This window comes from Petaurus breviceps, unplaced genomic scaffold (genome assembly GCF_028583685.1).
Source record: "Petaurus breviceps papuanus isolate PSGF00001 unplaced genomic scaffold, PetGlider_PUasm1.0 40, whole genome shotgun sequence".
Taxonomy (NCBI): domain Eukaryota; kingdom Metazoa; phylum Chordata; class Mammalia; order Diprotodontia; family Petauridae; genus Petaurus; species Petaurus breviceps.
Genome location: NW_027186315.1, coordinates 10,266,513 through 10,290,691, shown reverse-complemented (window position 1 = coordinate 10,290,691; position 24,179 = coordinate 10,266,513). Strand labels below are relative to the sequence as shown.

General features: G+C 34.4%; 1 pseudogene; it reads right to left on the bottom strand.

The window, feature by feature from the left end:
- Positions 1-16,686: 16,686 nt before the first annotated feature.
- Positions 16,687-24,179, bottom strand: part of LOC138170898 (KH domain-containing RNA-binding protein QKI pseudogene) — a 51,526-nt pseudogene continuing 44,033 nt past the window's right edge.

Sequence of the window (24,179 nt, the reverse complement as noted above, 5' to 3'; positions counted from 1 at the left end):
GGGAGAGGATACTAGTACAGATATTTTAGCAGTAAAGAAGTTCCCAGAATTCCTTCAAAAAGGTGGAGAGGAGGAAAGGGTTGTTATTGACTAGGGTATATCTTTATTATGGATAAAACTAGTTTATTTTATGGAAAAACATGTCACTTTGAACCTATATCTTAGTGGAGGAAAAAAAAAACTAGGTGGGGGCTTAAAGTTTTTAAAAAATAGCGTATCTCTTCTGCTTGGAGGAAAACCATCTAGGGCTTGCAAATTAAAACATGTTCTATTGCACCACTCAGAAAATGCCAGAGCATTTAAAGAGATCAGCAAGGTAATTCTAGCTGTGCATTTTTTTTTTGCATTTTGAAGAGGACTGTGACATCAGGGAAATGCTACCATGACTTGCAGTACACTTTGATTTGAGTGAGGAAAGACTGTGCAAGGTTACCAGTCTTGCTTTCTCCTCCAGAATCATCTGGGTCCAGTGCATCAGGATGACTGGAGATGGCCCAGGATGGAATGGAAGACTCTAGCCCTTTTAGGCTAAGGCCTTTTCATGTTCTCACTTTGCATGAGGTAATATTCATTCAGAGAATAGGTCTCTTAAAGAATTGAGTCAAGGCATAGCAGCTTTAAAAAAAAAAAACAAATCAAACTGGGAGAAGACATTCAGGATTGCTGGTCAAAAAATAAACAGCTGCTAATGACATTCACTCTGAGACAGGAGGGCCCAAAATATAACCAATGTGTGCTTTGGCAGAGACCTATTGTTGTCCAATCTTCCAGAGTTAAATTGGTTTAAGGTTTTGGTATTTGATAAAAGAGATGGAAAGGTTGTGTTTGTTCTTTACTTTTGAAGAGGACCAAGACATAAGGGAAATGATGACATGACTTGATGTTGACTTTTATTTGAGTGAATGAGGACTGTGCTGGGTCGCATTTGACAAATTTGAGCATTTTTTTAAATGGGTTATAGAAAAGTTGAAGTTCTTCCCATGAGAGCTCTGCTCATATCCTTGTGCTTTTTATCAATCATGGGGTGACTCTTATTCTTATAGATTTGAATACAGTGTTCTGGAAATGAGATTTTTATCAGAGAAACTTGCTTCAAAATTATCATGCCAAAGAAAATGATGAAAAATATTTTTATTGGAGAACACTGTAAAGCCTTGCTTAAACTCATGCAGGATGAAATAAGAATCAAAATAATTTATACTAAAACAGCATTGTAAAATCTCATTTATGCTTTTATGATAAATTATACTAAAACAACATTGTAAAAACAACAACAAAAAACAAAAATCAAAGTTTAAGACAAGAACTTTGATTAAGTCAACGACCAACAGTGATTTCAAAGACTAATGATGAATGATATTTGTTGCAAGTGTTTTGTTTTTTTTGTTTTAAATTTGAAAGAGGAAAAATTAATGTTTGATAACTGAAAAAAGTAATTTATACAAAATTAATTGAGTGATATTGTTCTTATGAATATTTCTTTTCTGGTCTAAATATTCTATATAGAAATCTTAGTTTACAATTCATTGAAGTGGAAAACTTACCTGTTTTGCTTTACCCAAGACCTTTAATTTCTCAAACTAACTATATTATTTAAATGCCTCATTGAACTTTGAAGCAATCCTGAGATTCTAAGAACTATGCTTCAAAGAGTAAGTCAAAGTAGGAACTAAAAAGCTAAACAATTTCATTTTAGTACCATTTGTCATGTAGTTATAGCTGATAAAGAAAAGAAAAGAAATCTTGGAACCAAAATCCTCTCAACCCATTTTCAAATTGGTATATATACTTTTTTTTTCTGAGAAGACAACCTTAGCAACATTCAGTGGAATTCATTTCCATTAAGTGTAAAGGTAATAATATTTTTTGACCATAATTAATGAAGATCCTCTGCTTAGTTGTAAAGGGTTATGACTTACACAACACATTTTGAGGAATAATTTCACCCTTGTGAAATCCTTAATATGCGAAATATTGAAGTGTCTTGATACCTACTAGTAACATGGGATGTTGCAATATAGCAGTATTATGTACACAGAAAAGACAGAATTATTTTGGCTTCCCAATGTGCAGACAGTGATAGATAGGAATAGATAATATTACTATGGGGCCATTTCTTATTTGTAAGTGGAGTTCTGCAGTTCTAGGAAAGAATTTAAAGTATATACTCATTATAATATACATATATACATATGTATATGCATACTTGTATATATACACTTGTGTGTATCTGAATTATTAATAAACTATTAGGACCAAAAGGATTCTCATGAGATCATCTTATGTAGGAATTTTTAATCTGGGTACATGAACATTAAAATTTGATAATCATATTTCAGCATAATGTTCTTCTTTGTAATAATTTGCCCTCCCAACCCCCAACTATGGCCTCTGTCTTTTGCATTGAAGACATCCTATGGATTACTCATTCACTAGTATGTTGTCTTGGCCAATTTGTGACCTCCGTCTTCACTCCAGGCCTTCTGAGGTAGCCCCCTTGATTCAACCTGCTGACTTTTGCCTTCTAACTTCACATTTATATTAGACCCTTCCAACTTTGTTATCTGTTGTCTTCCTGATCCCAAGCCTTCCCAAATTATTCTGCTTTAGTAAGTACTCAATGTTGTTAACTTTTCCCTTTGTGCTCAAGGCCTTCTCAACTACTATGACTACTTCAAGAGCAGACTTGTCTCTAAATACTAACTCCTGCTGCTTGAGTTATCTGTTAACAAGAGTGCCTCTACTTTCCTCTTACTCTCCTTAACTTTTCAGTCTGATTTCTGACTTTATCATTCAACCAAAACAGTGTGTTTTTTTTTCAAAGTTACCCACAATATACTTGTTAAATCTAAGGGTATTCTCTTAGATTTCACCCTTCTTGACCTCTCTACAGCCTTTGACAAATTACCTTCTTGATATTTGTCTCTACACCTTTTTGGCTCTGCTCTTCCTTTGTTCTCTCTCCCTATCCGTGTGATTGCTTCTTCTCGTGCTCTTTTGCTGAATCTGCATTAAGATTGTCTTCATACAACATGAATGCCTCCCAGGGCTCTATCTTGAGACCCCTTCTCTTCTATATTATATCTCAGCAGATGATTCTTAGAATTATTTATCCTTAGCTAACTTCTATCCTAACATTGTCTTTCCTATGTCCAACTACTTATTGAAAATCTAAAACTATATATTCTACGCAGCAGACGCAGGCCAGGAAGGTGCGGCAGAAGCAGGCCGGGAAGGGGCCTGATCAACTTGGAGGGCAAGTCTTCCCACCAACCACAAGGTCTACTACCAAGCCTATCACCAAAGGTCTGGGACTGGAACGAGCAAGGTAAGAAGCAAATACAGGGGCCACAGTACTGGACAGCAAACACTCCTGGAGCTACCACTTCATAGCCCAGAAATTTTGTTTTTAAAAGCCCCTTTCAGGACCTCCAAAGACGAGGATGACAGAGTGAACCCCACTTGCTCCAAACCCCACCTCTGACCCTAAAAACATAGTAACTATTACCCAGGGCAAAACCCTCTACAATAAAGGCTTGGGATCCTAGAGGAAGGGCGTGGCTAGGACCCTGCCCCAAAATGGGTAGAAAGCACACTACAAAGACAAAGACTTTGGAGTTCTACTATCCTCAGAGGTAGGAACCAACCTCAGTGGGAGACAATGTGGACTCCACACCCACAGCTGAAACTTCAACAGGGAATGGGTCCCAAGCACAGAGGGCTCTCCTAAATGAGATCAAAAGGAACTTTGAAAACAAAATGAGAGAGATAGAAGACAAAATGAATAATTCTCTCAAAACGAAAATAGCAGAATTAGAAAAACATTATAATGAGGAAAACATCTCTCTAAAAAGAAAAGTGTATGATATAGAAAAGGAGCTTCAAAAATTAACCAAGGAAAATGATTTGCTAGAAACCAGAATTAACCAAATGGAAACAAATAACTCTATGAGGAACCAAGAATTAGCCAAGCAAAACAACAAGAATGAAAAATTAGAAAAAGAGGTAAAATACCTCAAAGAAAAAATAACTGACCTGGAAAACAGATCCAGGAGAGATAATCTGAGAATAATAGGACTACCAGAAAATTATGATGAAAAAATGAGCCTGGACAACATTCTCCAAGAGCTCGTTAAGGAAAATTGCCCTGAGATACTAGAACCTGAGGGGAAAATAGAAATCGAGAGAATCCACCGGACACCTGCTGTAAGAGATCTCAAACTGAAAAATCCTCGAAATGTTGTGGCCAAACTCCAGAACTTCCAGATAAAAGAGAAAATACTTCAAGCAGCCAAAAAGAAACAATTCTAATATCGAGGGTCCACAGTGAGGATTGCACAGGATTTGTCAGCCTCTACACTGAAAGATTGGAGGCAGTAGAATACAATTTTCCAGAAGGCAAAAGAGCTCGGATTACAACCAAGGATCACATACCCAGCGAGACTGAGCATATTCTTCCAGGCAAAGAGATGGTCATTCAATGATATAACAGAGTTCCAGACCTTCTTGATAAAAAAGCCAGAACTCAATGGAAAATTCAACCTCCAATTACGAGATGCAACAGTGACTTAGAAAGGTAAACAAGGAGAACACACACACACACCCTGCTATTTGATAAGAGCAAACTGGTTATAGATAAGTAGACGGTATGACTATAAAATACACAAAATGATGATTTTTAAAAAATCTTGTTAAGGGCTACAAAGGGACTGCAATGGAAGGAAGAGAATGGTTGAAGTGGAAAAGGGTAAATTATGCCACTCATAGAGGCATAAAAACTGTATAGCAGAGGAAAAAAAGGGAGGGTGTTGCGAAGCATAAGAACTTTTCCCTCATTTGTTCTGGTACAAGTAGGGAATAACAACCAGATAAGCATAGGACACTATAGAGAAGAAACGCAAAAAGTATCATTTTAGAGGGAAAGAGGGGAATGAGAGGAGCTTCACATGAGATTTGTTCCTGTCATTCTTGATGCAAAGAAAAAATAGCATACTGCATTAAGTATAACAATATCCTACAGGCAGTAGGAGGGGGAAGGGTTACTAAAGTGGGGTGGGAGTGGTTTGTAGGGAGGGAAGTAGTAAGGGGAAAGAGGAGGAAAAGAGAAAGGGCCGAAAAAAGAACACTGAGGGAGGCGGTGGTCAAAAGGAAAACTATTAAGGGGGGAAGGGAGAAGGGAGGGAAAATATGAACACTAACAGGGGCAGGAATAGGATGAGGAGAAAGAAATATATAACAATCATAACTGTAAATGTGAATGGAATGAACTCTCCCATAAAATGGAGATGGATAGCAGAATGGATTAGAAATCACAATCCTACAATAGGCTGTTTACAAGAAACAAATCTGAAACAGAGGGATACACACAAGGTAAAGGTAAAAGGTTGGAGAAAAATATATCATGCCTCAGCTAAAGTAAAAAAAGCAGGGGTAGCAATCCTTATCTCTGATAAAGCAAATGCAAAAATTGACCTAATTAAAAGAGATAAGGAAGGAAAATATATCCTGTTAAAAGGCATCATCGAGAATGAAGCAATATCACTACTTAACATATATGCACCCAGTGGTATAGCATCCAAATTCCTAGAGGTGAAGGCAAAAGAATTAGAGGAAGAAATAGATAGCGAAACTATACTAGTGGGAGAGGTTAATCTCCCCCTATCTGAACTTGATAAATCCAACCTCAAAATAAACAAGAAGGAAGTTAAGGAGGTGAACAGGATTTTAGAGAGGATAGGTATGATAGATCTCTGGAGAAAACTGAATGGGGATAAAAAGGAATATACTTTCTTCTCAGTGGTTCATGGCACATACTCAAAAATTGACCATGTTCTAGGGCATAAAAACCTCACTATTCTATGCAGTAAGGCAGAAATATTAAATGCATAGTTCTCAGATCATGATGCAATAAAAATTATATGCAATAAAGGGCCCGGGAAAGACAGACTAAAAACTAATTGGAAATTAAACAATTTAATCCTAAAGAATTAGTGGGTCAAACAAGAAATTATAGAAACAATCAGTAATTTCATTCAAGAGAATGATAATTATGAGACAACATAACAAAATCTGTGGGATGCATTAAAGGCAGTTCTTAGGGAAAGTTTTATATCCCTGAGTGCATACGTGATTAAATTAGAGAAAAAGGAGCTCAATGAATTGGGCATGCAATTAAAAAACCTAGAAAAAGAACAAATTCAAAATCCCCAATTAAATACTAAATTAGAAATATTGAAGACAAAATGAGAGATTAATAAAATCGAAATTAAGAAAACTATTTAACTAATAAATAAAACCAAGAGCTGGTTTTATGAAAAAACCAACAAAATTGATAGACCCTTAGTCAATAGATAAAAAAAAAGAAAGAAGAAAACCAAAGTATGAGTATCAAAAATGAAAAGGGTGAATCTACCTTCAACGAAGAGGAAATCAAAACAATAATTAGGAATTATTTTTACCAATTGTATGCACATTAATTTGACAATCTTAGGGTAATGACTGAATATTTAGCAACTTACAAGTTGCCCAGATTAACTGAAGAGGAAGTAAATTACTTAAATAATCCCATCTCAGAAGAAAGAAATTGAGCAAGCCATCAGTGAGCTCCCTAGGAAAAATCTCCAGGGCCAGATGGATACACTAGTGAATTCTATCAAACATTTAAAGAACAATTGATTCCAATACTCTACAAACTTTATGGGAAAATTAGTGAAGAAGGAGTCCTACCAAATTCTTTTTATCACACAAATATGGTACTGATACCTAAATCAGGAAGAGATAAAACAGAGAAAGGAAATTATAGACCAATCTCCCTCATGAATATAGATGCAAAAATTCTAAATAAAATACTAGCAAAAAGACTACAGCAACTTATCTCAAGAATAATACACTTTGATTGGGTAGGATTTATTCCAGGAATGCAAGGATGGCTTAATATTGGGAAAACCATCAGTATAATTGATCATATCAACAATAAAACTAGCAGAAACCACATGTTCATCTTAATAGATGCAGAAAAGGCTTATGACAAAATACAACATCCATTCCTATTAAAAACTTTAGAAAGTATAGGAATAAATGGAGCCTTCCTTAAAATAATAGGTAGCATCTATTTAAAGCCATCAGCAAGTATTATATGTAATGGGGAGAAGCTAGAAGCATTTCCCATAAGATCAGGGGTGAAACAAGGGTGTCCACTATCACCCCTCTTATTCAATCTGGTACTAGAAATGTTAGCAGTAGCAAATAAAGAAGAAAAAGAAATCAAAGAAATCAAGTTAGGCAAAAAAGAGACCAAGCTATCACTCTTTGCAGATGGTATGATGATATACTTAGAGAATCCTAGAGAATCAAGTAAAAAACTACTTGAGACAATAAATAAATTTGGCAAAGTTGCAGGATATAAAATAAACCCACATAAACCCTCAGCATTCTTATAAATTTCCAATGGAATTCAACAGCAAGAAGGAGAAAGAGAAATCCCATTTAAAGTTACTGTAGACATTATAAAATATTTAGGAATCTACCTGCCAAAGCAAACCCAGGACCTGTATGATCATAACTACAAAACACTTTTTACATGAATAAAGTCAGATCTAACTAATTGGAAAAATATCAATTGCTCATGGCTGGGTCGAGCTAATATAATAAAAATGACAATTTTACCTAAATTAAATTATATATTCAGTGCCATACCAATTAATTTACCAAAAAACTACTTTATAAAGTTAGAAAAATAGTAACAAAATTTATTTGGAAGAATAAACGGTCTAGAATATCAAGGGAATTAATGAAAAGAAATGCTAGGGAAGCTGGACTAGCTTTACCAGTTTTCAATCTGTACTATAAAGCAGCAGTCATCAAAACTACTTGGTACTGGCTGAGGAATAGAGCAGTGGATCAATGGAATAGATTAGGCACATGAAATTCAGAAGTCAATGACTATAGTAATCTATTGTTTGATAAACACCCAGACCCTGGTTTTTGGGATAAGAACTCACTATTTGACAAAAACTGCTGGGAAAACTGGAATATAGTATGGCAGAAACTGGGCATAGACCATTATCAAAAAACATATACCAAAATCAAGTCTAAATGGGTTCATGATCTAGGTATAAAGGTTGATACTGTAAGCAGTCTGCTAAAATAAGGAATAGTTTACCTATCAGACTTGTGGAGAGGGAAGGACTTTGTGACTAAACAGGAATTAGAGAACATTATAAAATGTAAAATGGATAATTTTGACTACATGAAATTGAAAAGTTTCTGTACAAACAAAGCCAATGTAACCAAGATTAAGAGGGAGGTGGGAAATTGGGAAAGAATCTTTACAACCTATGTCTCTGACAAAGGACTCATTTCTAATATATACAGATAATTGCGTCACATTTATAAGAATACAAGTCATTCCCCAATTAAATGGTCAAAGGATATGAACAGTTAGTTTTCAGAGAAAGAAATTAAAGGTATCTATAAGCACACGAAGAAATGCTCTAATTCCCTATTGATTAGAGAAATGCAAATGAAAACAACTCTGAGGTACCACATCTCACCAGTCAGATTGGCTAAGATGAAAAAACAGGAAAATGACAAATGCTGGAGAGGATGTTGGCAAACTGGAACACTAATGCATTGTTGGTGGAGTTGTGAACTGATCCAACCTTTCTGGAGAGCAATCTAGAATTATGCCCAAAGGGCTATAAATACTTTCATACCCTTTGATCCAGCAATACCACTCCTACGGTTATATCCCAAAGAGATCATAGAAATGGGAGAAAGACCCATATGTACAAAAATGTTTATAGCAGTTCTTTTTGTTGTGGCAAAGAATTGGAAATTAAGGGGATGCCCATCAATTGGGGAATGGCTGAACAGGTTGTCGTATATGCATGTTATGGAATACTATTGTGCTATAAGAAACGAGGAGCAGGCAGTCTTCATATTTACCTGGAGAAGCTTAAAGAACTGATGCTGAGTGAGAAGAGTAGAACCAGGAGAAATTTGTACACAATTACAGACACAACCTATGTGTGATGACCAACTTTGAGAGACTGGACTCTTCTCAGCAATGCAGGGATATAAGTCAATCCCAAAAGACGCATGATGGAGAGAAAAATGTGCACCCAGAGAAAGAACAAAAAGAACTAAGTTTATATCCAGGTGGAAGGAAAATACCTGATCTTTATCATTCTCTTATTTGGTTTTATGTCCTCTTTACCATTTTTCATTCCAGCTGGTACAATCCATCCTTATAACCTGACCAATGTATAATGTGAAAGTATCTACAGATCCTATACTTGACTATAAGCCGCCATGGGGGGGAAGGGGATGGAGGGGGACAAAATGTAAAATTCAAGGAATTGTGGAATTGAATCCTGTAAACTAAAAGGAAACAAATTAATAAATAAAAAAATTTAAAAAATAAATAAAACTATATATCCTAGAGATATCACAAAGTTAAATGTTCAAAATGGAATCCAATACCTTTTCCCCAAGTCCTCCCATTCCTGCTAATTTTCCTATCACTGTTGAAGGATCTATAGCTACTCTTGTAAAAATTAAAACTCTATCATCTTTTGCTTTTCATTTTCTCTCAACACCCCTGTTCCATTCTTTTCTTTTCAGCTAATATGTTTTATTCATTGTACCTTTGTAGCATTACTCACAAACAACTTCTTTTTCTCTTCTGATACTGCCACACTTTGTTACGGGCCATTATCATCTTCTGCCTATGCTCTTACATAGCTTGCTGGTTGGTCTTCCTGCCTCAAATATCTCTTTACTAGTCTAACCTCTACTCAGCTGTTAAATTGATCTTCCTAAAATATGGGTGTCATGTCATGCACTCAATGATGTACCATGGTTTCCTACTACCTCTTAGATCATACATAAAATATCCTGTTTATCTTTACAATCCCCTCATAACCTGACCCCTTCATACCTTTTTCAGTCTTCTCACATTTTACTATCTTTCAAGTACTCTAGTATTTAGTGACACTGGTCTTCTTGCAGTTCCTCATGCAAGACAGCTCCACCTTCTGACTCTCTGTATTGTCAGTGATGGTCTCTCCTTCCCCCCACCTTCTATCAACCTTGTCTGGTATGCTAGCCTTCTTAACCACCACTCCTTTGTCTTTTAGTTAAAATATAACTTTCTTCAAGGCGTTTTGTTCCCCCAGCTTTAGTCAAAGGTAGGGCATTCCCATTGAGATTACTTTGCATTTACTCTGTATGTACCTCATGTGTACATAGTTGCCGGCATTTTGTTTCCTATTTAGAATGTGAATTCCTAGAGGATAGAGAAAAATCTTGTCTTTCTCCATATCCCCAGTGCCTTACACAGTGCCTAGAACTTTTTAAGTGTTTAATAAATGCTCATTAATTGATTGATTAACAAAACTTCACGAACCACTTGCATTTCATTAAGTGATTTGTACTTATAACACAATTCACAACATCAAATTATTTTAGAATCAATAAATTTGGTAGGAATTACAGGTAATTTACATGCAATATACTCCTTATTGGCAGAAATGTATCTATAAATGCAAGTGTTATATGGAACCCTAAAACCTATACATTCCCATAACTATAATCTATGTACCCAGCAAGATATAATTTGCACAACTTTTTTTCCCTAAGGCAACCACAAATATTTAAATATTCATTAATCTTGAAGTCATGTGTATATTAAAAATTTGTAATACATAACTTTAATTAGGCACTTCAAGATTTTTAGTCATTAATTATCATAACCATTAATATTTAATCAATGAGATTTGTATTAGCACACATTGAGGCTAAGATCACTGATGCTTATTTCCCCTAAGCATACTAGACAAGTAGGAAGACTTCAAACTTATTAGACTTACAATTCTCCTGGGGCTTGTAGATATCTTAGGAAAATTAATCAGATGACATAATGATGATAGCGTCAGCCTCAAGGCTGAGTACATTATCCTTCTATACTTCTCACTTGACGAAAAAAAAAAAAAACCATGATCCTACCCAGGAACAATTAGGTAATACACAGACCAAGTTCTTTAGGATTATGAAAAAAGAGTGATTCAAGAGATTGCCAATCAAATACAATAAAAATCACAAATATTTTTTCACACTCAATTTCATTTAATTCAACTAATATTAGTGTGTAAGTTAAATTCTTTGCTTTAGTAAGAGTTAGCAATTATGTAGTGCTTTAAGATGTGCAAAGAAATTAGCATATATTATTTTATTTGATCCTCGAAACTCTTCAAAGAAGGTTTGTTATTATCTTCATTTTACAGTTGAGGAAACTAAGGCATGCAGATGTTAAATAACTTGTGTAATCCCAAGCACAGAAGTAGTTCATACCTTGTTTCAGCTATTGAATTAACACCTTGTTTCAGTTCAAGTTTCTTTTGAGCCTTGTATCAAGTCTGTTAAGAAAAAGAATGTGTGAACCCCACAATTTGTGAACCCTAGAACTCATGAATTCCTGAAACAGGAAGGGGAGGAGCTAATGACCATATATAAGGAGAATTTCCAGGCTAGAGACAGCAGAAGAGAGAAGAGGAATCTTGTGGTGGCAGAGTCAAGACAGAGAAAAATTGTGATATCCTGGCACTCTGTTTGTCTGCTCTGTCTGTGTTGATTTTTGTGTGTGATACTTTGTATGGAAGCCCTGGGACCTTACTGGAATCCCTGCAAAAGGATTTTTTGGTTGTATTTTTTCAGAAGTTCTGTAGGAGGGTTTTAGAGTTCTTGGGACTTTACTGAGAGTTTGTGCTGACATCTTGGACCTTATTTTTGGTTCTGTGTTGATTTCTATGTTGATTTGTGTTGAGTTCTCAAGCCTTGTTGGTGGGTCTGAGTTGATTTCACAAGTAGATACTGAATTGATAATGGTGCCAGCAATGTGTATGAGTATTATTTTGGCTCTGTCAAGCTTTGTCTTCCCAGAAACAGGAACTGTGAAGGACTTGAGGTGAACCGAACACTGTGAACTTCAATATAGAACAGGACCTGGATGAGGAAGTGGACAAAGAGCTGGACAAGGAACTGGAAGCTGCCTGCCTTTGAATCCAGGTGACAGTAGGAGCTAGGACCATGGAAACTGAGAGCCAGCCTTGAGTCAAGCTGAAAGAAGACTTTACTTGCATACTGTATACTGATTTTGAAGATTATGATTTACTGTGACCTAGGGGTGGAGAATGTTGACTTTTGTACTTTGCTATTGAATTAAGGATTTTGTGATTGACTAAATGAATGTACTTTGTTTAAATCTATATGACCACTTTGGTGAAAACTACATGGCCATTTTAGTGATGTTGTTGAGTTGTGACTTGGTGAATGCTGTATTTTGATTTTTTGTGAAAAGTTGTAACATTCTGAATGCTGTACCTTGATTTTCTGTGAATGTTTTGCTCTGATTTGTTATTGAATAAACAGAGAGCTCACTATACTATGCAATCAGAACCTTGAAAGCTGTTCACAGCAGCAATCTTCTGGAAAGCTGCTCATTTATAGCTTTACAACTTGCCAGAGTCACAAAGCTAGATAGTGTCTGAGATAGTATTTGCATTTAGATCTTCCTGAATTCAATTTAAGTCTATAAGAATATTGGGCAACCCAGTTGATATTAGTAATTAGATCCTCTGAAAGATTTTTTGAAAGACAAATTGAGGTAGACATAAAGTCTTCTATAGCATACATATGTGTCTATGTGTATATAGTTGTGCTTGGACCTGTGATCTGCATTTTCACCCATATTGGGAATTGTCATTTTAGGAATTTTTTCCCATTTATTTAGAATACACAAATTCAGTAAAGCACAGTTTTTAAGTAAATGAGATGTCTATGGTACTAATAAGTTCCTTGAATTGTCATTGACCACATAGTAATGATGTATTTACAATGTGAACTTGGTTCATTCTAAAACCTTGAGTGGTTTTGCTATACTGAACTCCCACCCATGCAAATATAATACATGTAAATATTAATGTTGTAACTATAAAACTGAGGGCCTGAGCCAAATTAGTTAGAAACCTTTCCCCCACTATGTCTTGACCCCATAAAATGAAAATTCTTTGTATATATCCTAAAACATATTTTGCCTAAAGCAGATTCCTAAATTTGCTTAGATTACAATGGAATATAGAGTTTTAAAATCCCCATAATATTGTAATCTTCTGTTTTCAATACTGTATTGGATACATTGTAGTTACTCATGGAAATAAAACAGTTTAATACTCTAGTTCAGTCTTATCAATTAAAAGTTAATAAATAAATAACAAACAAAACTGAAATATGTCTAGAGATTTACTCTAAAATCTCCCTACAACCAAGCAATATTCTTAAACCTCTCTGGAAATAGGTAATATAAACAAAGTTAAAGGGTATATATGGATAGACATTTTCTTTCAGATTTGGAATTTTTCTTTAATCTGGAAGGCATAAGGGCTGGTGATGGTGGTAGGCAGTATGTGAAGGACTCCAGGGATGAAAACATGTTAAAGAGGAAGCAGCAATGGGAATTTCCCTGTATCTGTCCTGTTTTCATTATATAACAGCCTAACATAGCAAGAGGAAAACTTCCACCCCTTGTTGAGAAGAAAATGATCAGTATGCTGTTGGCAATATTATATGAACACTACCAGAAAACATACTTTTCCTGGACATATAGTTATCTAGGAATCCTCAAAATATGACATTAAAAGGAATGATTTCATATTTTACTTCTATACATTCTTTTGTGCCAAATATTCTACTACATGCCACTTTTATTAGTACAATTAATGTTCTCTAGATTAAGTCTATCTCATAACATCATGGAAATATCTTATGAATTTTCTGAAAATCACAAATATAAAAGCATTCTTGTTTTCACCAAGAATTTATTTACCTTTATGACTAAAGGTTATAGGAGAAAAAGGGAGAAGTATCTATTAATAATATTTTGGTACATTTGCTTATTAGAGAGTTCCTTAGAGAAAGCACAATAAAATTTAACTACCTAAAGTTACGTTAATTTTTGAAAAATTTAAGAGAGGGAAATCCACAAACTATACTATAGTGAGCTGGTCTTCAATTCCTAGAACAATTCCAGAGCATAATATCAAAGTGAGTCTTACTTAGTAGGTAGAAAAGAAAATGACATGACTATAACAAAGAGTCAGTATTTCATTCCAGGCTGACCTTACTTCCTTTTTTTGACAGAGTTACTAGATTAGGGAATTGCCATAGGGATGGTTTAATTTGTATTTCATAAAGAAATTTAACAAGGTTGTCTATTCTGTTGTTGGGGAAAGATAAAGAGATAGAGATTAAGTGATTCTAGTGTCAGGTGGATTTTAAAATGATCAAGTGACCGGGTCAGTGAAAACTTGTACTGAGGTTTTTGGTAAAGTGTCCTGGGGATGTTTGCTTTGTCCAATATTTTTAAGACTTGTATCAATGACGTCAAGGATTTAATGATGAGGTTAAGAGGTAGGAAGATATTTAATATGAAGCATGACAAAGTAAATTAAGAGCCAGTATGTTGTGGACAGTTTAAAATATCAGTATGATTTTACACGAGCAAAATTGTATTAGACAGACAAATGTTGTCTTACGCCTAAATTAAAAAAAAAATCAAACTCACAAACACAATAAATGGCATTGACATTAGACAGTAATTTCATTGAAAGAATTTAAGATTTACTGTTAACTTCCAGGTCAAAATGACTCAAATATGAACAATGACTGCATGTTTTAGAATTGATTTTAGATTTAGACATTTAGATGTGTTTCATGGAGAAAACAATAACTGTCATCAAAGAAAGACTTTAAATTGCCTGGGTTAAGTATATATATTATAATAAGTGTTGCTTTTGGTTTATAAGTTGACCTAGATTATCTCTGATTTTCCACCCAACTTCAAAATTCTATAATTCTAAAACTGCCTAATGTCATTTGTAAAAGATCTAATAATATTAGTCTTGCTTTAAAAAGAAAGTTATCATACCTGTTCAAAGAAAGGAAGGAAAACAATAACTGTATACTGTGAAAAAATGAATGGTTATTGCTTACCATAACTAGCCAACTCTAGACCCAATCATTTATCTGTTCTGAACATCTCCACTATTCTAAACCTCACTAACATAGTCCAGGAACTTTTCCTCCTCCAAGTGACTCAGGTTTGTGACTTCAATGTCATACCTTTACTCCCTTCTCATATTTACTGCATATGTCTACTCTTATGCCAAGTCCTTTTTCAAGTTTCACAACCTCTTTCATGTAAACATCATTCTTTACATTCACACAGCCAACACCCTGCCATGTGTTTTCATCACTTCCCACCTGGACTACTGTAATATATTTATGGTTGGTCTCCTTGTCTCATCTCTCCTCATTCTAATCCATTCTCAACTCAGCTGTAAAGTTAATCTTCCTAACCTATAAGTCTTACAAGTTCACCCCTCTATTCAATTACTCCAGCACCTTTAGTAACTTTAGGTTAGGATCAAATATAGAATGCTTTATTTGGCATTTAAAGGCTTCTCTTACTTTCTCAGTTGCCTTAGACTTTACTCCCTGTAAGTATAATATCATCCAGCCACACAAGTGTTCTTGGTGTTCCTTGCACTGACAGTATATCTCCCAACCTTGGAACTTTCAACTGGCTGTCTCCCCAAGTCTGAAATATTCTTTTTCCTCATCTAATCCAGTTGGCTTCCTTCCAGATTCAAGGAGACTTTGTCTTTTTATTTGCTGAGAGTTTATCAGAGTGCCAAGAACATAGTAAGCTCTTGATATCTTTTGGTTTTAACTTTACTCATTTACTCATTATTTTTGTGTTTTCTCAGACCAAAATAATCTTCACTAGTCACTATTTTCCTCTCTATATTGTCTTGTATATTGGAATAAAACTTATTAAAATAGGGAATGGCTTGTTTTCTAGATTTATACCACAAGGGTTTAGACTGACAAATAGTAGTTAATAATTATTCCATTCATTAGTATGGATTAGAGATTAATCTTGTTTGACTTTGGTCAAGAAAGCAAACTAGGAGTGACTGGAATAAATTTAATAGGATATATTTAGACTTTAAATAAAGAAAAAAATGCATTGTAACTAGAGAAATATGCAGCTAGAGAATGGACTGCCTAGGGAGACAGCGGAGGTCTTCAAGTATATGCTGAGTGACCCCTCATTGAGGCAGTTATAGAAGGGACACTTAGGCTCTGAGGCTCCTTCCATAACAGAAATTTCATATCTTAAAGGAATCTAGACATTCATGAATAATTTAAATTCAATATGAATAAGTACAAAATAATATATAGGATATAATAGGACACAAGAATATGTTTGGTCTAGCCTTGAAAATGTATCTGTCCTTTAAGAAAGAAAATGCTCCCTAGCAAATATGAAATCTTACTTTCATATTGTAATTTTTCAAATTTTAAGAGGGAAAACATTTTCTTGGTGAGAAACCATGACCTTAACATTTCTGCTTAAGTAGAACTAGTAGTCATCACTTCAGTTGTGAAAATGAAATCACAAAAACCAGGAAAATGAGATACCTTTGAGTGGTTCCATTTTACATTAAGTATAAAAATCTCTTGGATATTGGTTATGGCAGAAAGCTGCCTAACTTCATAAGGGAGAAAGAAAGTTTGGGCACCTGGATGAAAATGAATGGCAAAGAAAAGTGATAACAGTTGTAATTTATATAATGTCATATATTATGGTGAGCTTTGACCATTCAATAACCAAATTTCAATTTTATATCTACAACATTCTTAACATATTAATTGTACCTAAAATCTATATTATTCTTTTACATATTCATTGCATATGAAATGTTCTCTCTATCAATATATTGCCTTAACTTGGGTGTCAAAATTATTTTCTGAAGATACAGGTTTAACCATTTCACTTCTCTGCTCAAAGGTCCACAGCAAATCCCAATTGCATACAGAAGAGAATCCAAGTTCCAATCAAGGTCTTACATAATCCAACTTAACTTCTATGTCAAATTTTACTTTCTCTATTGTAGGTTGCAGTTGAATTGGCCTATTAGTTTGTCTTTTACTCTTCGCTTTCTATCTCATATCTCCAAATATCCATGCAAATTGTTAGGCTTTATCTCCTCGGTTGTTTTCCCCCTTAGGATGTCTTATTTCCCATCAAGTTTTTAATCTTACTTCTTTATGAAACTTCTAGACCCTCCATTCCCCAAGTTTTTTGATATCTTTTTCTATCAGTTTCCTCACTTGGAAAATAAGAGAACTAAACTCAAATGTTCAAATAATGGAACAAGCTAAAGTTCATTAGAGCTCTAAATTTATGAAATAATTTCTCATCCTCATCACAAAATTTGATTTATCTTTATATGATAGATATATTTGTATATGTTGTGCCCCCCCAAGATAGAAATTAGCTTCCTGAAAGGAAAAGACCAAATCACAAAATTTAAGAGTTCAAAGAGTTATCAGTGACCATATATTCCAATGCATCTTCTAAAGGACACTCCCACATTATCTAACCATAAAATGGGTAGCCAACCTCTGACTGAAGAACTTTAATTAGGGGGAACTTCATAACTCTCAACTTTCTCATTTGCTATTTTTACTCCTCACCACCTCAGTAACACAGAGATCAATCATATCCTTGGTCATGCCATTACCCTAAAGTGTACCACTTTAATGTTTGTAAACTCTGAAAATCCTTTATTAGATCAAAATTTGATATATGATAACATTGATCCCTCTGCTTAGTGACAACTGTTGTTCATCCTCCCTATGTTCTCTCATCTTTTATATCCTTCAGTTCTTTCCAGAGAATCAACACTGTTTTGGTTATAGTCACTTTCCTCCTCCATTTTCACCCCATTATCTTATCACTGATGTCTCCATGCCAAGTTCCAGCTTTGAATTCCTTCTGCCTTCTTTGCCTTTGCTCCTATTCATGTGCTCCAAAATAAAGCTGGAAAAGAAAACACAAAATAGAGACAAAACATGAAGCTATATTGACTATGTCTATCAAGAATATATGTTACAGGGGCAGCTAGGTGGCACCGTGAATAGAGCACCAACCCTGGAGTCAGGAGGACATGAGCTCAAAACTGGCCCTGACACTTAACACTTACTAGCTGTGTGAGCTTGAGCAAGTCACTTAACCCTAATTGCCCTGCCTTTCCCCCTTAAAAAAGACAAAAAATATAATAATGTGTCACAACATCTCAACTTGGTTTTCATTAGGGAAAGGCAATTGTTTTATATCTCCCTAATTGTTGTTATTGTTTGACCTTAGTTTTCTAAGGGACCAACGATATCACAGTCATGTCTTTTCTTGTTTATGAATTAGATTTCAGTGAGGCGTTGTTGCACAAAGTTATAAGCCTCGATCTTTCTTTCTGAAGTACTGAATTCCAATGGCAAACAAAAGTCAGGTCGACTAGCAATGGTCCAAGATGCAGTGGTCTTAGACAAGGCATCTAATATACTATATATACACACAAAGCAATATATAGCATAACATATAAAATACAAAATGTCATATTCATATATACAGTATATATGTGGCATAGAGATTTGATATGGTATTCTATATGTAATTTACATTATCTTTGAGTTATACTGTTTGTATAATAAACAAAAAAGTTTTTATAATATATAAAATGTAATATATTTATTAGTCTATTATATAGTGAAGTGTACAGTGTATATATAAAATATTTATTTCACTACAAAAGGACATACTATATTATGTATTATACCAAAATATATACAAACCAGAAAGTGTGTTTTTTTTTTAAAGCAATTGGGGGCCAGTTATTTCTGGCTGTGGTGTTAAGTATCAGAGCCCAGATTTGATCCCCAGGTCATCCTGACACTGGGGCCAGTGCTCTTACTCACTGTGTTACCTGGCTGCCCCTAGATACTGTGTTTTAACATAATATATTAATACTACCGTGTTTCCCCAATAATAAGACCTATCCCGAAAACAAGCCCTCCCCTTACTGTGTAAGATTCCTCTAAAATAAGCCCTCCCCCGAAAATAAGCCCTATTGAGATTGCTACTGTAGTGAAGGTGATCCCCTGCGCTACACGCTACATTACGGTACCCTCTGTATGCACCGTCCCCCCCCGCCCCCCGGTGAAACGCACGCCGCACTCCGAGCTGCATCCAATCAGAGCTGCAGCAGTGAGCGTGTCATCCTGTTCCTCCCCAGTGATTTGCTTGCTGGCGCCATTGAGAGCAGTGCCGCGGAGGAGAGCTGAGGCAGGACAACATAAGCCCTCCCCTGAAAATAAGCCCTCTGGTGTTTTTTTTTTCCAAAAAAAATAACGAGACAGTGTCTTATTATCGGGGAAACACGGTATAAATTACATCCTTAAGTTTAGAGAATGTATTATAGTATATGCTATATTATACATAATATATGTCTGTATATTTACTATATAGTACAAATTACAACATATATAACATATATTCTATATATTTTAAAACACAATACAGGTTATAATATAGCATAGCATATTAGATAACATATATCACAGTGTATCTACAGTAGAGCATATATTATACTAAATTATAATAAATAGTGTGGTATATGTTACGTGATTTATATGGTAATATATAATGAATTTTATAATATTGTAATGTACTCTATACTAGTATACAAAATACAACACTACCATATATACTATACTACAAACTATATTCTATAGTACATTATATAATGCTATACTACATGCTATATATATATATATACTATATATGTACACACACATGCACACACACTTTATTATTCTATACTATGTATTCTATCTTATATGAAGTATATGCCACATATCTCCCTAACTGATTCACTATTGCACCTAACATAGTGGCTTTTCTATACTTTTTTAAAATCTCTTTATAAACCTCACAACCTTTGGTCACCATACCCTCTTAGCTGAGAATATTGTATCATATTTTAATTTAAAAAATGAGATCATGTTCAAACAATTTGCCCTTCTCCCATCTTCCTTAATATAAATCATGCAAAAGCCTTGTATTACTATCTCCTCCTGGCCTTCTCCTTGGGTGAACCCCTCTATGTAAGTGAATGATCCCTTTTATATAGTCTTCTACAGGAAATTTCTCTCTCTCTTATCATTCTTACTCTCTTATTTATCTTTGATCTCTTCCTATCTATTTCCTTGCTGCCACTAAACACAACTGTGTCTACCTTATCCAAAAAATAAACCAAACACTAACAACCCACAAACAAACAAACAAAAGCATCCTTACTTATCTTTCCATTGTCTATAGATATTGCCCTCTATTTCCTAACACTTTTGTGACCAGATTCTTGAGCAGCCTGGATATACTTAACACCTCTATTTCCTTACCTCTTGTTTTCCTTTTAACTCTCAAGAGTTTGACTTCTGATCCAATTAATGAATAAAAGTATTGCTTCACAGTTACCAATGATCTCTTCTTCAAAATCTAATGCTATTTCTTCCATTTTCATGCTTCTTGAACTCTCTGAAGGCTTTGTAACTTGCTATTACTCCCTTCTCTTTGATATTTCCTTCTGTCTAGGTTTTTATGACACTATTCTTTCCTGGTTCTCTTCCTACTTGTGTGACCTCTCCTTATCAGTAACCTTTACTGGATCTTTATTCAATGTTACTAAATAACCTTGCTTGTTTATCAAGATTTGTCCTGGAATGACCTCTCTTTTCCTCTATATTATCTTCCTTGGTGATTACATCAGCTCCCTGAATTCTATTATCATTGCTATGCAGGTAGATATCAGATCCAATTATCTTGTACTAACTTCTCTCCTTACCTCCAGCTTAACATTTCTAAATATCTTTTATAAAAATGGATATCTTGTAGTTACCTCAAACTCAACATTTCAAAAACTTAACTCATATTTGGCCACACACACACCAAACTGATATGATCAAGAATCCATTAAAACCAATGAAATAATAAAAAACCCTTTTCTATTCTTAATTTACCTTCATCCTTTTCTCAAACATCAGCCAATTCTAGGTAATTAAGACAGTGGATTGTAGTCAGTGAAGGGAAAGTATATGATGAATCAGGCACTAAAGATTAAACAATAAAACAAACTCAGCCTAATATTTAGGACATTTTCATAAATATATATTATGCATACAATGTAAGTGAGCAATCATCCTTAAGATTCAGTGCATTTAAATATAATGTTTGCATATTTGTAATTTTGGAAATAGCATTTCCAGTGCAAAACATTATTTGAATGGTGGCTTAAGTGTGTCATGAAACAATTTAATTCTACAAATAACCACCTTTTCTATATGTAGTATAGTGCATAGCAGTAATCATTTAATTACTACTGTTATTTAATAAATGCTTCTTGAATTAATAAATTCTGATTGCACTGAAACATTTGTTTATCTTCTTTAACTGTCACAAATGAAATATGCCTTGTGGTATTGTTCATTTTCAGATGAAAAGATAAATGATTACATTCCAATATGTGATTAAGTTGATTTGAGACAAAAAGGGACAAGTTGAAAGACATCACCCTTGTGATGTCATTGATCTTCTTTGAAAATGATAGATAAACAACAAAAGCACATTGTACTATTACTTCACTTATTACAAACAGGAGTTTGAAATTGTGTAAAGGAAAAAAAAACAAAATTATTCAATGAATTTTTGGGATATATGAAGACATTAGTTATCATCAGAGAAATAAATGCAAAAGTGAGAATTCTGGGAAAGCTATTGGTTAATGTCAAACCTTGCTTTATGTCTGTAAAAATATAAGAATGTGGTATGAGCAATACAACTATTTCTACAACTTTAAGTTTTCATGTTTATTGCTCATAGTCAATCTGGTTGTGCAGATGGCAAATTATTCAGTACAGACACTAGCATTTTACTGGCCATATATAGAAAATATCAACTCAATTGAGCACATTTCCCAGTTGCTTACTATGGTTCAGTGTATTTTTCTAGGTGCTGGGTCAGAAACAAAATTTAGCTAAGACACTAAGAAATGCATCTTGTCCTTTGAGTGTTTAGAACATAATAAGGTAATGTAACATACAAATAAGTAGAATTAAAAACTATGAGCAAAATGTTTACAAGAAAGAAACCCATTATGTACTATAGTCTAAGGTAAGAAAGATCATAACACTGGGCAGGAGGGACAGAAGTAGATTAGAAAAGACTATATGAAAAAGGTAATATTCAAGTTGGGCATTAACAGATGGGTAACATTTTAATACATGTGCTGGGGAAATTAATCACCTTTAATGAGAGTCTAATACTGACAATAAAGATCAATGTGAAGAAAAGGAGTGGAGATAGGAAAGTATGCAGTCTGTACTTGGAACAACCTGCAATTCAGATTGATTGGAAAATAGAGTATGAGGAGTAAAAGACTGGCATTATATTATGCCACATTTGAAAGACTTTGAATGTCATGGAAAACTCTGGTTATTGCTCAGGTAATAAAGAAACACAATATTTTGGGCAAGATAAAGGAAGAAATATTATCCTGGTAGAGGAATACAGAATGGTTTGAAGGAGAAACAAAGAAGCAGAAACATTTATTAAGAGGTTATACAAGAAACCATTAAAAGGGAGGCAAAATCTATATAAATTTAATTAAGAAGTTTTTTTCCTTCATTAATAGAACAGAAGCAATGAAACATAACTCCCTCCTCAGTAGAGAAGTGGGGGACCAGTAAGAGAGAATAGTTTATTCACAGTGTGTTCAGTGTATTTTCTTGATACTCTTTGTTACATGGGATAATACAGTATCGAGTAGTGTAGTTGCAAATAATGTGATCTAAAGACAAAAGGCATCAATTAAGAGTCATATTTCTATATGTTAATCATATGTCTACAAAAGAGGCAAGTGTAAACAAGTAAGAAGTTGCTGGAACACTGTACAAAGTGGAAATGGAGGGGATACAGAAGGTGAAATATATTTGAAAAATATAGTCAGAAAAGAAACATTATTGGTAATTAAAGTAATACAAGGTGATGACAATGGAATTCCAAGTCAATGTCAAGGCCAGAAACCTGGAAGAGTGTATAAATGGTGGTGTTAATGAAGGTAATATTAAAGTGTTAAGAAAATTATATTTTAGGAGAATATAATAATTTTTGAATATTAGTATGCAATGCTGATGGGGCATTTAGGAAGATCACATATTGCAGTTGAAAACAAATGCCTAAAAAAGCAGAATATACAGAGCTAGATATGACACTCTGGGAATGATCTGTATAGAAGGCATAACTGAAGCCATGGTAGTCAAAAAGATGTTCAAAAGAGAGAATAGAGATAGGATGAGTAGTAGGAAAAGGAAAATAATCTTGGGAGACAACCTACAGAGAGGGTCAAGTTGATGATGAAGTAAAGAATGCAGAGAAACATCAGTTAGAAAGGTAGGAAGAGAACCAAGAGAATGTAGCATCCTAGAATTTAAGGCAAAAGAACAATATGGAAGAAGGGAGTAATCAATAATGGCAAAAACTCCATAAAGGTCAAAGTAGGCATTTTTGTCATAGGCAGTATTTTAGTGAATAAAATATTCTTAGGAATAGGGAAGACTTGAAATCAGGTGTTCTTTCTGACCCATATTAATGATATTATCCTGTGGAAATGATTTGCTGTTTCAGTCTCAAAGACCAGGGATCATAAATATAAGTTGCACAGTCAACTTATTGTCAAGCAGCATTGCTAGTGAGTTTTCTTCAATAATTCTCCATCAGTAAAAAAGATATTTCTCTACATAAATAGAATTGCAGATCTGAGGAAGGAAGGAAGAGAGGGAGAGAAGAGGGAGGAAAGATGAGAGAAAGGAAGCAGATATGTGAGAGAAATTACAGTGAAAGATGTAGCAACTAAATTTGAAGCAATAGAAGAGTGGAGATGAAGAAAGGGAAATATTAATCTGGAAAGATTTATTAAGAAATTTCACAATGAAGTTCAAGAGAGATGATATGGTTGCTCTTACTTCATGAGGTAGAAAACAGGCTAAAATTTTTGTTTTGGATTTGTTTGTTTTTAGATTACAGGGACACTAGCATGTAGCTAGGAATATGTAAAGAAATCAAGGAGAGAGGCAGAGAGACAGACAGATACACAAACACACACACAGAGACAGGATAGGGAGAGAGAGAGAGAGAGAGAGAGAGAGAGAGAGAGAGAGAGAGA